The sequence below is a fragment of the Lontra canadensis genome, unplaced genomic scaffold, assembly GCF_010015895.1.
Source record: "Lontra canadensis isolate GAN:19392208 unplaced genomic scaffold, GSC_riverotter_1.0 scaffold63, whole genome shotgun sequence".
Lineage (NCBI taxonomy): Eukaryota > Metazoa > Chordata > Mammalia > Carnivora > Mustelidae > Lontra > Lontra canadensis.
Window position 1 is genome coordinate 5,941,685 of NW_022631057.1, and position 17,519 is coordinate 5,959,203.

General features: G+C 36.3%; 1 long non-coding RNA gene across 2 annotated transcripts in view; it reads right to left on the bottom strand.

Annotated features, from left to right (window-relative positions):
- LOC116879764 overlaps nucleotides 1-6,323 on the bottom strand; it is a 63,001-nt gene extending 56,678 nt beyond the window's left edge. For both annotated transcript variants that reach the window (XR_004385099.1, XR_004385100.1), the window contains exon 1: nucleotides 6,280-6,323. This is a non-coding gene — a long non-coding RNA (uncharacterized LOC116879764). The remainder of the gene's footprint in view (nucleotides 1-6,279) is intronic.
- Nucleotides 6,324-17,519: the final 11,196 nt, after the last annotated feature.

Sequence of the window (17,519 nt, forward strand, 5' to 3'; positions counted from 1 at the left end):
TAGACTTTGTTTTAGCTTAGGTTTTCTGTTTATATTTTGATGTCTCAACTTTCTAACTATATTTTATGCATTTAGGGTAATAGAACAAAAATGGGTTAAATCATTGCCATACATATTTTTTATAATGCATTTTTTAAATACATGAATCAGGAGGAAAATTATCAAATATGAGATATTGTAATTCATGCATATACTTAATGATACAATGAGAGTTTAAACATTTTGGTCATACAAATTGACTGTTTGCAAGGCTCATAAAGAATTGACTTTATATGTTGGTGGCTTAGAACATGCCATCATAGGTGTGAATCCCATGGGCAATTGCATTTCAGTTTTTGTGAAATTTTGATGTAAAGAAATCCTAATTGATCTGATCAGTCATAAGATGCATTTTTCAAACAATTTCACTAGTGTGGCTTTTGATGAGGCATCCCACTTTTGACAACTAGTAGATTTGCTGGAGGTAAAAAGTTGCCTGCAGAAGAATGAGCTAAGAATTCCAAATCAGAGACAGTGTTACTGTGAGGCTCATATTTTTCAATGACACTGATGTTTAATTTAGGGTTTTTCTAAACTCAATTATATATTTTAAAAATATGCACCTCTGGTGCATGTTTCTATCTTTCTTGGCCAAAATAATGTCAGGATCAGAGGGATAACTTGTTTTCACCTAACACTTTTACCATTTGAGAATTAAATTTTTAAAAAGTGAACATCTTTGACTCTTCGAAGTAATAAATCAACTATGAAGAAAATTATTTGAGTCATGAACTCGTCCAGAAGAAACAGAACCTGAAAACTCACATGCCCACTTTCACCGCGTGTATGACTTGCTAAGTGAGCCACTGACTACACAGATCATCTTCAATGTTTGTTATCTTTTAGTAACCTAAATCCAAATGAAATCTCCAGATTTTTTTTTCTTTTTTATATAATGACTACACACATAATGGACTAAGAACTTTATATAGTGGATATTTTCAAGGTAAATTTTAAAATACATGTATGTTCCAATAATGATAATTTATTCCAAATACATTTCATATCATCATTTTTTCATCTTAACTCAATCATTATGCCAGTATTTTAATGCTTTTTTTTTAAACCAATCACTTGCTTAGCAGTTAGTCAAGAGACTATGCAGGTACATGATAACTTTCTTTGGATTACTTAAGATGAAATGGTAGAAACAGCCAACTCACATAATTTGTATAGAGGATTAATCTCGCAGCTATATTAATTTTAATAAAAATTAAATGTTTTCAATTAGTTTAGATTGGCTAGTAAGGGAAAAACACAAAGGCAAAACTGAGGCAGTAAAGCCTTACAATGCCTCCACTGATTTCTCCACTGGCCCTTCCTCTGCACATGGTCAATTAGAATTGAAAATCCTGTGCTGATTTCATTCGCTGGAATTTTTAAGCAGGTCAGGAAGAAAGATGTTATTGAAAGGAAAAGTCTCATCTAAATAAGAAAGGAACACGTGGCCATCTGGTCTTAGCTATACATATAAAAAGTTATTTCAGCTGAACTGCAGGCTTGATGTTTAAAAAGATGTGCCAAAACTCAACCCAAAATCTGTTTACGGTAAAATATCCCAAATGTTTCTTTTTCAACCTCCAAATATGCAATACACAGTTCATTTCCTATCTGTGATTCATGAGCCCGTCTGACCCCAGCGCCTCACTGAGCTTGACTGAGTTTCAGGCAGGGGAACATTCAATCACTCTTAGAACACTACTCCTTAATGGGATAGCAACAGGACCGTGGGTCTTTTGAAAATTGTGAAAATAACTCAGATAGTTTTCACTCAAATTAATTTTGAGTTCTGTCTGCATGTAGGCTTGAAAGAATAAAAGCTGAGACATCAAGCAACCAAACCAATTTTCCTTCTTTTCTCATTGTGACTTGAGGTTCCTGTGCATTCTCTGTGCAGTGCTAGGGCATCTACTAAAAATAATTTCAGGTCTCAAGCGTAAAGGCAAGTTTTTTTTTTTTTTTTTTTAAACCCAATCTGTCCTTTCATGAAGAGAAATTAGGAGTGTCAGCCAACTTTTAGAAGTCATCTTCCTAATGTCAAGAAACAAAGTTTTTCTTAAAAATAGCGTTTTATACTGTTTGCCACATTAGAGTCATATCTTTTGAAATGATTAAAATATGTTTTGATATGAGGCATTTGCAATAATTACATCAATACATCAATTTAGCCATTATCTGAGTATGTCCCCCTGCTAGCATAGACATAGCTATGTGGACCTCCCCATCAAAATTACATTCTGTTAAAATATGTTACTATTCTAACTCAAGATTAAAAAAAAAAAAAAAAAAAAACTTTGCTTATAGTAAAATACCAACACATATTTTTCATCATAAAACTACATTCAAATATATTTTATATATACCCAATCTATACACATGTGCAAGAACACATGATTATTATATCAAATAAGCAAGCAAGAGTATAGGTTTTCACTAAAGTCTTCAGATAAATAATTGAATTAAGGATATTCTAACCTGTGAAACAAGAGTCTTGACATATCTCTGACATGAGATATCATTGGTTGTTTTTGTATATTTACTGTTTGTTCTGCCATTTCAAATAAATCATTACTATTGTGTAAGAAGAATAAACTGTACTATAGTAAATTGTTCTTTCTCCTTTATGCTCTGAAAAACCATTTGTTCTTGAATTGGCGTTACGTAGTTCAACTATTTCAATCAAGTCCATTATCTTCTATTCTTTGAAAGATGCCTTTTTAGTAACCTGTATCCCCAGTGGGCAATGTCATGTTTTGTTTTTAGAAAGTAGGTGAAATTTAAATCCAACAACTACTTTTTCATTTTTTTTATGTTTGACAAAACAATTATATAATTCATCCTCAGGCAAAAATTCCAGTATATGCTGGAAGAACTATTTATGTAAAAATTATGGAGTCAAGCCCAAAAATTTCTCAAAAAAGTTATTAGTTCGCACTGGAGTCTTACCCCACAGAATGTCACCTAACTTGTGTAGCTTGTTTTTTCTAAGTACAAAATGTGTCTGTTCTTTGAGCTATATGCTTTTCTCAACAAAAGTAACACAAAAGAAAAACAGAACAAAACATTTTTTCTCGTTTTAAAACAGTCATACAATAAATGCCTCAGTAAAATCAATCTCATTATTTTGTATGTTGGTGTATAAATCGTGCTGTTCATATACGTATGTGTTGCAAATCCTTTCAGAATTAATCCTTTTCTAAGTATGCAAGAAAGAAGTATTCAGAGCAAATTGCAAAATTCAAAAAAATAATGTATCAAATACTTGGTATATAAGAACTGGTAAGTATACCTGGCTGTTCTATATTAATGAAGAGTAAATTACAAATCAAAACTTAGTAATTAAGAGACATTATGTATGTACGGTTGCTCTATATTTATGTCTCAGATATGGCAATCTGTTCCCATAAAATTATTAAGCTTTGTTCTATTTGAGTTAAGTGAAATAAAACAGTACACTTAAATACACACATTATTAAAAATCTAGACTACTTGTTTGGTGGACAACTGTTTAGTGTAACACCCACAAAATAAACTTGAAAATAAATACAAACACTGCACCAGCCCATAAAATTTTAACCCAATTATCCTCTAACCCAGAGCACATGAAATGAGCATTACTTTTAAGTCATTTATATATATTCTTTCTTTAACCAGTAAGTTAAGAGTGAAATGATTTAATGTTTACAAAAATGTAAATGCCAAATAAGAATCACCAAGTCATAACACCTTTCAGTACTGTAGCATTTTTATCCACGTGATTGCAAAATGTTCACCGTTTCTAAATCCTATTCATAGCATAGAAATTCAGCCACCTCTAAAATGTTCAACCAGCATCTTAGTAAGGCTTCCTAGAACCAGAAACTCTGCCTGACTACAGATACCTTGATAAACATGTCCATACTGCCCCATAAACACATCTTCAAGAGAGAGATAGCTACAAATAAAATAGTCCTTTCCTGTGGGTGTTGGTTAATCCCACAAACATGTGAACTTCCTATGGGCACACACCCAACAGACGTTGGAGATTAGGTGATTGCAAATGTTGCCCACAAAGGCAAAATTTTATATGTGATGACATCACCACCAAACCAGGGTTTCTCTGTGATATAATGATATAATTGCCTGGCTGAATGTGTCTCTTGAGTGTGTGTGTGTGTGTGTGTGTGTGCGTGTGTGTGTGTGTTTGAGAGAGAGAGAGAGAGAGAGAGAGAGAGAGAGACGGTTAAAGAACAGCATCATCAGAAACGCTATAACCTTCTGCAAGCTTTGCAAGAATCTTTCCACAGACCTTTGACTTTTTCCAGATTTCACACAGCTTAAGTTCATTCAAAAATGCATTTCCCGCACGAGTAAATTGTGTTTTGTTTCCTTAGCACACTGTTCATCCTAAAATATGCCCCCGATGGGTCTGTAGGGATGAGATTTCTATACCCAGTGAGGCATGTGTAGCTATATGATATGATGCAGGAGTTGCAGGGTCCCTTGAGCCCTGCATTTGAACGGAGAAGACGTCTTGGTTTGAAAGGTAATGAAAGGGTTAAAAATTGAGGCTGTCTGGGGTAAAAGAAAGGGGATATTGTTGTCTTTAATCTTTCCGCAGTATGTGTAAGACTTCCATCCCGGATCTGCACATAGCAGTGGAATAGGCTGGGCATGCATTGCGTGCAAGCTCCTTGATTGTAGAGGGGGGAAAAAAACCTGGCTGGAGTCCAGACAGGCTGGAGCTCTGTTGATCATTATGTCTAGCCTTCAGGTGTCTCAGCACACAGTGGGCGGCGATGGGGGAGGTGTAGATAACATGAGAGCAGACAAAGAAAAAAAAATGGTGTATTTTAAAAAGATTATGCGAAAATTTGTGTCCAAGTCCTCTTTAAAAAATGAATCCTACCGTCTTGGACTTTTATAATTAGAACACAAACCCTGCTCTGGCAGATCTCTTTAAGCCATAATTAGTTATGTCTGGAGCCTTTGAATAATTCCTTTCAATAATTGATGGAGTTGATACTCTCTTTTAAAAATAAGGAGGGCAATGTTTTCTTACAAACTCTCTTTTTGTTGGAGGCTTTGTCGTTCAAAATCTTTATCAGTCACAATCACATCGATTTGATTTGCCTTTTAATTTCTTATGAGACTTAGCCTATAACTTTTTAAGAATTTGGATGATTCTAGAAGTAAAGGAATAATGCATTGCTAGGTTAGCCTAGCTCAATGTAAAAAGAAAGCAATAATACAGGATCATTCTTCCCCCATTTGTTTCCAATTATTTTATAAATTAAAAAAAAAAAAAACTGGCTTGTATGTCGCTTCTGTTTGAAACTCCATCAAAAAACCTTACCAAGCATGTAAGTTAGATGCTCAGTGTATCTTTTGCCTTCTAGTAAGAAGAAATCCCAAATTCTTTTATTCTTCAAGCATTCTATAAAGAAGCTTCCGCATGCTTCTTCCCCACCCCCACATCCTCACTCCACCCTATTAGGAATTAAAAAAAAAAAAAAAATCTTTATACATGGAAGGCTGGATCCTGATACAGAAAGCTGTCTTTTCCTTCTCTCTTTACACTGCCCACTTTATACCCAGTCACCTTTCACTTCTGCTGGGACTTTATTTCACATTTTGTGGACGAAAACACCGAAACCAGCTCCGTTTCTATCATTCTGATGAAATGAAAAGTGGTGGTTTAAAAAATAAATAAAAAGAAAGCTCTGGCTTGAAGCCATTGTTCAGAATTTAAGAGCGACTTGCCCCCAAGTGTCTTAGCAGTCTTTCATAGCTAATTATAATAACTGTCAGATGTCTGGAAAGTCTATGGTACCCTTGTCAGTGGAGTCAGCAAAGTTTGTCTTTTATTTTTCTTGGGGACAGATCAGATCTGATTAGACATAAAGAACGAGAAGAAGTGAACTAAGTACCTATGAGTGTGCCTTCATTTTTTTCTTATGAACAAAGCAGCCTACAGGAGCAAGGTTCCGGGGTGCAGCCCTCCTGCAGCTACTCTTTGGAATGCCTGACTTTTATTTTTAATTCTTTAACATAACAAAGCATGCAACAATTGTCCCCGAACCATCTTCCTGCCTGCCGGAGACCTTTTCCTACACATTTAAAAGAAGTGCCCTTAAAAAAAAAAAAAAAAAAAAAAAAAAAAAAAATTAAAATTAAAAAAAAAAAATCTCCAAATCGTTGATGCTTATGACATAAAACTATTTTCATCGGCACCCTGGACGGAAAGAAATGTATACTCACAATTTCAAAACGGTTATTTGTGCTAGTTCCTCGTCCCCGGAGGCTTTTGCCAGACTGTCCCTGACGCAGGTGCAGAATCCCCCGTTTTCCTGAAGGAGGGAGGTGGGAAAGGGCTTCATAAAGTCACGCGGAACTCAGCCACTTGTGCTCAGGCATCCCTTGCTCCTGTGAAAGCTGTACTATCTGCAGTTCTGAATTGAACTAAATTACAGCCCATGTGAAAGACAGGGGCAGCGAGTCACGTGGGACATCCACCGCCATCCGATTGGCCGCCGGGACAGAGCTCAGGCATTCTGCCTTTTCCACCATTGGTGGATAGTTAAAACTGAAAGCGTCGAGAGCCTCCTCGTGAGCTTATTTGTCCTTTATGTGTGGAAGAATGACTGTAGGATTTTACAGTGACAGAATTAGTTAAGAAAGGGACTGAAGTCATCCTTCACGGAGACCAGTGGGAGGAGATTGGAAGCTCGGCTTTTTCAAGATTTTTTTTTTTTTTTTCCTTTTGATCCCCCTGCCCTGCAGTTCTGTCTGTGATTTGCCTGGTTTGCCTGTCAGAAAAACGTGTTTGTTTACTTGTTTGTTTTCCCGGTTAACTTTGGAGGTGACAGAAAGTAAATTATCATCTCATTCCTTTGTGGAACTCAATCGTGTTTAGAAGTACAAAATCGTTTTTGGGTTTTTTTTGTTTTTTTTTTTGTTTTTTGTTTTTTCCAGTGATGAAGTCACAGATTTTATTTTGAAAATGAAGCTTTATTGCAGTTCTCAATTAGCAGGCTGAATTAGTCAATCGTGACACAGAAATAGAATTAACTTTTTTTTGAGTAGCTATTCGGTTTTGGAGAAAGCAGAGGGGGAAATAACGCTGGAAAACATGAAAAGGCAACAATGTCAAGGAAATCAAAGAAAGGGCTTCAGCGAAGCAGGGATGAAGAGGAAGTATAATTTTTTCAAAGTCCTTTTTTAATTTGCCTCTTCTGGTAAATGCAAAAATTTCATAAAACTGGCAGCCAGAAGTTATCGTTCAGCTATTTCAGGATGACTTCATTCGCCTGATTTCTAAAAATCTCTGGTGAACACCTATGATTTAGATGTACAAGTTATCTTAGAGATCATCAAATCCCATGTTTCCAGCATTGAAAATGGGGAAGGTAGACTCTGGTAAATAAGAACTCTATTCATTTATACTGATCCACAGAGTTACGCAAAATAAATGAAGGGATTTTTAAGTGAGTAGTAGTTTGCTCTTTCTTGTTGTGTACCTGCTAACACCTCGCCGGTCTTGTGTAATTTAATCGTTGTAACAACCCATAGAGTCCACTGTACTACTTTTGTTTCTTGTGGGCAAAACGGATAATTTACTACCATGGTTTTAACCCATACATGACTGAGGGCATGTCCATCTTTTTCAACCAGATATGTTGTCTTCTAAAATAATAATGGTTATCACTAAGACAGGTACCTTCTTATGGTGGATGCCAAGTAATGTGCACTTCACATCATCTTGTTTAATCTTCACAACTACTAATAAATTAGTTATTCTGTTATCCCTGTTTTGTAGATGAGAAAATGGGGCTGATACTACCCAGTGCCATGGAGTTGGTAGTTGATGGTACTTGATTCAAACCAACACTCATCCATTTTACACACCATATGCATTCTCGTCATGGTGCCGAATAAGGTGTTTCTTTCTTTTCTTTCTTTCTTTCTTCCTTCCTTCCTTCCTTTCTTTCTTTCTTTCTTTCTTTCTTTCTTTCTTTCTTTCTTTCTTTCTCTTCCTTCCTTCCTTCCTTCCTTCCTTCCTTCCTTCCTTCCTTCCTTCCTTTCTTTCTTCCTTTCTTTCTTTCTTTCCAGTACAATATATTTAAACATTTCAGCATAAATAGAGAATATCCACTTCAGTCATGTCAGTGTGTTTGGTTCAGACCCAGACCATAGCATTAAAAGTGACCCACATGTGACTATAAACAGGCATTAGAGTAACAGGCATGGAGCCATATTTTTCTCTGGGCCCCACAAGAGCCCCTGCACAGAATCTTGAAACAATAGAAGCTTCCATATTTGTTAAAGGAATGCGCTTTTCCCAGAACATTAGTCTGGGGCTTAAGGAGCCCTATGACTGGTTCAGAGCTTGAAGCCCATGGAATAATAGGATCAGACAAGTCATGGATCCTTTCCAAAATGGCATCAAAAATTCCATTTCTGTTAGGGAAATATCAAGAGCCCTCATGGAGTTTCTTGGATGTGTCCCTCCTGCAGCCTAAATCATACAAATTAAAGGGAACTCCCATTCACTCCTTCTACCTCTGTGTGGTCTTTTTGTAGACTAGAGGTAATTTCTGAAGGAAATACGAATGCATCTTCATCACCAATCCAATCTAAAGTACACACTGCTATCTCTTAGAGTATATTGTAGCTAGGATAGGCTAAACAGATCCAAAGTAGAATTAGAAGATACTTTTTAGTCCTCCCCTTTTTTGAATATTTCTCCTTCATTGAGTGGTGCTTAGTTTCCCCTAAATTGTCATCACCCCATGCTGTCCAGAATTTTTCCAGTTCTGCCTTCTCATACAATACCCATGTGATGGTATTATGTTATCCTATTTTCATTAAATTTCTGTACTAGAGTGTCAATATTTCAAGGACTGAATTGTATTTCACTATTTTTAATCCCTCATAATGCCTTTCATAAGAAGAGATGAGATTAATTTTTGCTGAATTTTTTTCCCATCTTGCAAAGACCTATTCACTAGTAGCCAACAGATCACAAAAAATCTGGTAGATAATGTCAGCATATTAGAAAGAATATTTTAAAATAGAATCCAAACAAATGAATCAGACACTGGAGGACAAGTGGGGAAATTACTGTGAGACCAAAGATTCCCCCCAATATTGGTGTAAGTTAATCATATAGGACACTTACACTGACCAAACTAATGGTCACAGGATTGGCACACATTTATGTAACTCCTCCCTGTTGTCACCTACCAACTTTTTCTTCAGTTCTTTTCATCCACTGGACACCAGGCATCTGGGTCTCAGATTTCCCCTTCATCTCTAGTTCTGCCATCACCCTGGTTTAGTTCAATGCTCACAAGGGCAATCCACTCAACACTCTTTACTGGTATCAGTTCTGATGATGTGGCCTCCTCCAGTCCTACCACAATCACTTGCACCCAAAGTGTACATTGGAAAAGTTTTCTGTGAATATTGTAAAGTCAGGTCACCTACTTTCCATCTACCATTTTCAACCCTTCCACCTCTATTATCATACCTCTTTTTCAACATTTTTGATACTTCAGTTCTTTGGCTCCTCCATTGTCTCCTCATTCATGTTCCATTCTTTTTCCTTTCATACTTCCTGCCCTATTAGAGCCCATATTTCAGGATGTCATACAGCCTCTAGTCAAGACATGTACCTTTTTTGATCTGTTTTCTTTCTGATGTCCCATCAGTCTCACCAGGCAAAATCCAATTTGGGATTCGTCCAACTGAAAATCTCCTCTAGGGTATTCTGGGCTTCTAAGAGTGGGTAGCTAAACATTGAATTTGTCTATAAAAGATGTTACTATAAGCTCATAGTCTCCAAATTTGACTAGTTACTCAATGGTGTATAAAACTGTTTACCCACTTAGTTTTTTCTCATTTTTCACATTATCCATTTTTTTTCTCTCTACTCTGTTGTTCTCTCTAGACTGCATTGCCTTCCCATTCTCAGCGGCAAACCAACAAACTTGCCAAAATGTAGATTCATCCTTTTCTAATTCCTTCCCATTACAATTGAAAAATTTTTCAACCTGTCTAAGGTAAATCAATTACAGAGTGCATAGATGATAACTTTTGCCTTTTCAGAAAATTCTTCTTAGATGTTTCTATCTTTCTCAAATTGTCAGCAGCTCCTTGCCTACAAAGTCTTATTAGCATTTTAAGAATCTCAAGTTTCTTCAATATTTAAAAATTCCTGCCTTTGATAATTTTGTGACATTCACTATTTCTACTTTCTTTTCTCTCATTTCTCTACCTGTTATAATCTGGCTTGTGTCCTTGCCATCCTTTTTTAAATTAATTAATTTATTTTTAGCAAGACCACCAAATGCCTTTGTGTTACTTAATCTCATGAACAATTTTCAGTCCTTTTAATACTTGTGTTCTCTAAAATATTTAGGCATTTTATCACTTTCTCATTCTTGGAGTGTTCTTTCCTTTTGGCTTCATTTATTCCTGGGTTCTTTCTCTTTCTTATGCCTCTCATTCTCTTCTATAAAAACTGGTTTTTCTCTTCTTATTTCTAATATACTTGTATTTTTCAGATTCCTTCTCAGACCCTATTCTCTTCTCACTCAACAGATTTTAAGTCACCTTTTTTGAGTTCAATGACAACTTAACACAGATGATTTCTCTCTGAAACCCTGGCCTTTTTCCTGAGCACCGGAACTGTAGATCCCACTGTACCTTTCCCATTGGATGACTTACTGATACCTCAACCCAATACATACAACACTGAAGTCATCATCTCTTCCTCTAATCTGTGCATCTTTCATTGTTGCCTGTCTCACTGAAGAGTACACCAGGGACTGAAGACAGAACACTTGGACCTGATACTTAAATCTTCCTTCCCTTTACTGGGCTTTCATACCCAATTAATTGTCATGCCCATGGAGATCATGAATCTGTCCATTTCACTCCATCTCATTCCTGGTTTATATGCCTCAGTGTGCGCAACAGTTCAAGTTAGGGGTCTCCTTTATCTCCAGTCTTGCTAACCCCTACTCTACCACCTTCACTGCTGCAATGATCCTCTCTCAAACCTGCAGCCAAACGGGTCTTCTAAAGGGAAGCTGATTCTTTCACTCCTCCACTTAAAACCCTTGAGTGACCTCTATTGTCCATAAGGCAAAACCTAAAAGGCATTTAGTTTCCTGCTTTTATAATCTCATGTCTTATCTAGAAAAATGCATGGAAATGTTTATTCTATTTCATAATTTATAAATGGTATTATATGTTACATGGAATTAAGCCTCTTAAACTTGGCCTCCCAAGCCCTTGAAATCTTCAAGTAAAATTGATGCAATCAGCAAAGTACCACATTTATTTAGTGATTTGGAGCATTCCCAGGGGAAACTAACATTCCAGTCCTAAATTATAAAGACAGAGTGGATTCAATACCTTTCCTCTTAGAGGAGATTCAAAACCCACTCACACACTCAGACGGACTTGTTTTCCTTTCCCCTGGCCTACAATCTGTCTTGAAACTCCAGCAGAGTTTTAGTAAATCTGAAGTACTATCACACATCTCTCTCCTCTTCTGGGGGTCTGTAAAAGCAAGGGCTTCCTAAACATAAAAGAACTAATAGCAATTACGAGGTTGGACAAGTCACATGCTTTGTAATTTTCTTGAAGCCTCCTCCTTTTTTTTTTCACATGCATCTCCTTCTCCAGCTTTCTCTAAATCAGCTAGCAACACATCTATCAAAAAAACTGCTGAGTCTGAAACCTAGCTACCATTCTTGAGTCCCCTTTTTCTTTTTTATGTGCCCACAGATAAGTGAATATTGTGGGCCTTATCTTGGAAATAGACTGTAAATGCAATTACCTCTCACGATGCCTTCTGCTGCTATGTGCATCCAAACCACTATTATCTCTCACGTGCATTATTCTAATCATCTTGTATCTGGTCCATCTGCCTCTACACATGGACTCACACCACAGTATGTTCTCCACAGAGCAGCTAGCTTTTAAAATATAAAATACACCCTGCCACTTTCTTGCTTAGACTTCTGTAATTGCTTCCCACTACACTCAAAATAGCCTCCTCCTCCATTACTATGACTATAAGACCCAACGTCATCTTATTGTGGTCCCTACTTAACACCCAGATCTCATCTTGTATCCACCCTTTTTCACTGCACTGCAATCACACTTGCCTTGGCTCAGACTTTCCTCAAACTCTTTGATTAATTGTGCCCATTGCTGAGAATACCCTTGTCCTAGATCTTCACCTTCTGGCTCCTTTCCATCATCTTTTCTTCTAGGAAGACACCCACCTATTATCCTATCTAATTTGTTGTCTGGTTTTGGGTTTTGCCCATTGAACTTATTACTAGCAGAAAATATCTCATTTTTCAAATGTACTTGTCTGTTATATGTCTCTCCCCGCCTGAAAACGAGCTTCATTTTCTGAAATTGCTGTGCTTATTGTTCAAAATTTGAACTAAAAAAATTCTAAGTATAGCATAAGTAGTATACAGTATAAAAATTCTAAATATAGTATAAACATAGTATAAATTCAGTATATTCAGTTCTAAAGCATTGATTGAGAAAATGAAATTGAATAAAATGCTCAAATGCAGTGGTGATGAAAATAAAACAAAAATAACACCAATAAATTAGTTTTGTTATGTATTTTGCTCCTTCTTTCAAATTTGTATATATATGCTCTTAAAATTGTTCAAGTCCAGTCAATAAAGTTTTTATCACATAGACATATTCTTTCTATATCAGAAAGGTCAATTTCTACTTTCAACTTTCTGAAGGAAAATCTATTGAAGAATGAATATCATCATCATCAATGAATGTCATTGATGGCAGAATTGGACCGTCTAAATTGCATATTATTAAATAAGCTCTGAATACATACCATATTATAAATCCTATAATGTCTTTAAAAAACACACTTACCAGTAACTCTTTCATATTTATACAATACTTGATACATCTCCTATCTTATATCTCAAAGGTCCACTGTTATATTTGATATTTACCATAACTCAATGAGGCAGGTACTAAAGTATTCTTATCTCCTTTACTACAGAGAAAGAAACTGAGATATGGGAAATTACTTGACTTGTAGAAACATCATAACATAGAAAAAGCACCATGTCTTTCCACTCCCAACACTTACAGCTATCATGACAGGGAAAATGTTAAGAGTTCTATAGCTCAGACATGCAAGTACTGAATTACTGGATTATGTTAAGACTTTTAACTTGGCCTCAAACTTGTATTCTAAAAGAATGGATACATAGAAATTTCTGGTCTTCACACATTTACATACAAACTGTTTTTCTTATAAAATTAGCTCTTGGTCATAATTTTGTTTGTCATGGGTGGTCTGAGACTTGGGTGGGAAAATTGAGATCAGATGAAAATGATATCTGAGTAGGAAGTTTCTCAACTGTTCTGAATTTATAACGAGCACACATTGGGATGTGTGGTCAGATCTTAGGGAGTTGGGCCAAACAAACATGCTGAAGAGGTTGCTTCTTACTTTTATTCTTTTCCTTTTTTGAACTCTGTAAAAGACAAACCTTTTATGAACTTTAGATGTTTACCTTTAAGTGACTGAAAGGCTTTTGATTTGTCTCAGTGTATTATCCTCTCTCGAGTGTGATGTTTGCATTTCCTACAAGTAAGTAAAAACTAACACTCAGACATCGAGGATTTCCCAAATATGCACGTGATTAATGTGGAACAAAGTAAAAACCCCACTATTTCGGTTTGTCATTTTTCATGTGGCTGTTTTGGCATCATGTGAACAAGTGGGAGAAGTAGGCTGACCTACTGTTTTCTTAAGTCTCCCAATGTCTAATGCTTTCTATGATAAAAGGCAGTGTATTTTCTGCCAATCACAGGGAAACAAGCTACATAGATGTCATACAACCTGTGCATGGAGACTAATTTTTAAAATGAAATTCACCAAAACAGGGTATCATTATTACTTGCCTCAGATTAAAATAACACAATTACATTTATGTAGAAGAACAATGATTTCATTAGAGTTTTGATTTCACTTATCAGTACATCTTTTGAGTCTCTATATCGACCTACCAAACAACGATGTTTTTCTAACATTAGTAGGAATATGAATTATCTGAGACTTGGTTCAAATATAGAGCTGGTTCTCGGTGGGAGGCATTGTTCTAGATTCAGCCTGTCCCTCTAACAATCTCCCTTGTGATGCTGTTGGTGCTGGTTGGCTGAGGACATTTTTAGTAGCAAGGCTCTAGAAACCACTTAGAAGAATTATATTAGGACATAGCATCAGAGACCAGCTACTCAGTAGGACTTACGGATTATCTCCAATGAGAGTTTCTCTCATTTCCTTTTCCCCCTTTCCCCCCTCTATTGTCCATTCTTTCCCTAACTCTCCACATTTCATCATACCTTGCTATCACTTGTTGGCATATGATGTCTTGGGCAGTTATGGAACTGCACATGATACCTTTACAAAGGGGCATGGCAATCCTTCTCTGATCCTCAGCCACATGCCAGCAAAACAGAATTTATAAAAAGTCTGTTGATCCATGCCACAGCTCCTACTCAAAGTCCCGCTACCTCATTTATCCACTCAAGCTATTACATTAATCTTTCATCCACAACTTGAACTTTGGTATGATTTCACTTAGCAACTGGATTTTTTTTTTTTGGCTTAAAAATATGATAACTAATTTTTGCCTAGTGTTTGCTGTTTTTATGACAAAGTAAATGTGAAAATAATCTACTGTTTTTCTGAAATATTTGCTCAGCATTTTGCGATTTTGTTAAAGATTTTGTTTGATTTTGTTGATTTTGTTAAAAAGCATTCCACAACGGCATTGTTCCTCTAGACAGCACGAGTGTGAATAAGTAGAATTAGGTAAGACATTTATCCATTTGGGTGTCCAGTGGTGAAAATTTTAGGCAATGACTACTTGGAGAGGAAACATTTTGATAAAAAGTGAGATTATTTCGTGATCCTCAAATAATAACATTAAATGATGTGTTATCTACTACATTCCTGGTTTGGCATTTTCTTCTAATATCACACATATGATTACCTTAAATTAAGCTGTTCTAACTTCCTTGGTATAAATTGAGTGTCCATATGGTTGTAACATAGTGAAAGTCAAGGTTGAAGTACTTTTACTCCTATTTAGGGAGTTGTAAATATTTATGGAAACTTTTGCAGAATGTTCTTTCAGGACTCTTTTATGAATGTTTCTTTTCTGTTATTTCTTACTTGTCTTCAAAAATAATTCTCACACCATGGTAATGACTGAGTTGGTACTTTAATGAAAGCAAGTATCTTATAGTCAAATAACTTCAAGAAATTACCTTATTGACCTTAGAAAATTAAAAAAAAAAAAGGCAGAAAGAAGAATAATTCACTCCACAACTCTAGTTTCTTAACAGAGGAAAGTACACAGCTTTCACAGACACACCAAATTATCTATTAAGATCTCCAATTATGAAAATTGTTAGGCCTACCAGACATCACATTACTTCTGCGCTGTATCTATATATTCAATTCCAAGTCTACTTCCAACTCTTGGGTGGTCTAAAATTGAGATAATTAATTAAACCCCTTGAAAAGCATCTGCCATCCACATTTTGTCTTGGATGAAAGAAATTATTTCATGCTTTACTTAAGGAAAGTTAATACCCAAAGGCTGCACATTAGTGCTGTCTTGAATTAGAACTTACCAAATCTGAAAACTGGTTACTCACATGCAATCTTCTTTAATAACTTATGAAAATTTAAATTAAATTGGATTAATAATTTATGCTGAAAGTTTTACCAGTGAAGCTTAAAATTTTAAAGTTTCAGAATAAGCAGTGAAAATATCAGCTAGAAAAATGGGTTGTTGGACATATTCTTTTTTTTTTAAGATTTTATTTATTTATTTGACAGACAGAGATCACAAGTAGGCAGAGAGGCAGGCAGAGAGAGAGAGGGGGAAGCAGGCTCCCAGCTGAGCAGAGAGCCCGATGTGGGGCTCGATCCCAGGACCCTGGGATCACGACCTGAGCTGAAGGCAGAGGCTTTAACCTGCTGAGCCATCCAGGTGCCCCCAGACATACTCTTTTAAATATTGTTTTAAAGGACATTAAAAAATAGGGAAAAAATCCTTCTAATGGACTTGTCTATGATGAGAGCAATAAAATAATGCAAAGAAAATGAAATCATTCTGCTTCCTCCCCGAAAACAGATTATTTTTTCCACTCATACGGGTTTGGGGAGTGAGGGCAATAGTAACATCAGTGGGCTGTCTTAAGAGATAATTGCCATATTGGAAATTTTCAGGTTAAGCTTTAGCACTAGAGATGGGCTCATGGAATGAAAAGCAAATGACCAAAATATGCTTCTTAGTCAGTGGGGACTAAAAGGACCAACTAGTGGGTGTGATCACCTGTGAAGTATGGTAGAATCTGAGTGGCAGGTCTGGGTAGGGCAAAAAAAACACGAATGGATGGAGCATACAAAGATGATGGTAGACTGGTTCTTAGGTTGACAATTACTAGATCAATAAAAATCCACTGGCTAAATCTAGCCAAGTGTACCTGAGAGGATATGGAAGTGTGGCTGGGAGGAAAAGCGTTTAAAGTATTTCTTGTTGAGCTCAGAACTCCTGCCAGCAGCTACAGGTAGACAGGAGTAGCATGGATGCCTAGTGCATAGTTTCCCCAGAATTCTAAGAAGTCCCATTGCAGCTTTCTATCTACACACTGCAACTGGAGCAGTCATGTCCTATTACCTAGCCCACAGTGTGTTGGCCCAGATATGGGATTTCATCTAAGCCCAGTTAATTTCAGTCCTTTTTCTTGGGAATTTGAACTTGTGACTGAAAGCTTTTAGTTCCAGTCAATAGAATGAGGAGGACTGACAGTCCATGTTCAGCAAGACTGTAGACTAGAAAGTAAGGAAAGTCCTCAGCAAGAATGAAGAGTGATGCAGAAGAGCCTACAGATATGGATGGTACACTTCTTGAATTTTCTACAATGCCAGAGTCTGGTCTCAGTCTTAACCGTTGGTTATGTTCTGTGCCTTGGGTTTCCTGTCATCTTTCCTTCAATTCCCACGGACCTATGTTCCTTTGACTCAGATCAGACACGGGTAGGTCACAGAAACAAATATCCATTCTAGACGGGTTTTGTGCAACTTCTGAGCATAACCATCAGATAATGTGTCAGTATTAGAGTCACTTCCAGCCTCATGGAGCAACAGCAAAGTGGTCCTTAAGTTTGCCTCAAGAACCCTGTCAGGCCTAAATGTTTTCTTCATTTATAATATGTATAGTAAGATTGACTCCGTTGGCCAATAAAAATTTACTGAGAATGTACTATTTTCCAGCATTGTCATCAGTTGAGAAAATGAAAATGAGGAACATTACCTCACAGGAAGAGCTAATAAGATATAGAATCATTGAAACGCATTGAAAATAATAAAGATGACATTGAATTTTAGGCTTCTTTTGATGTATTGA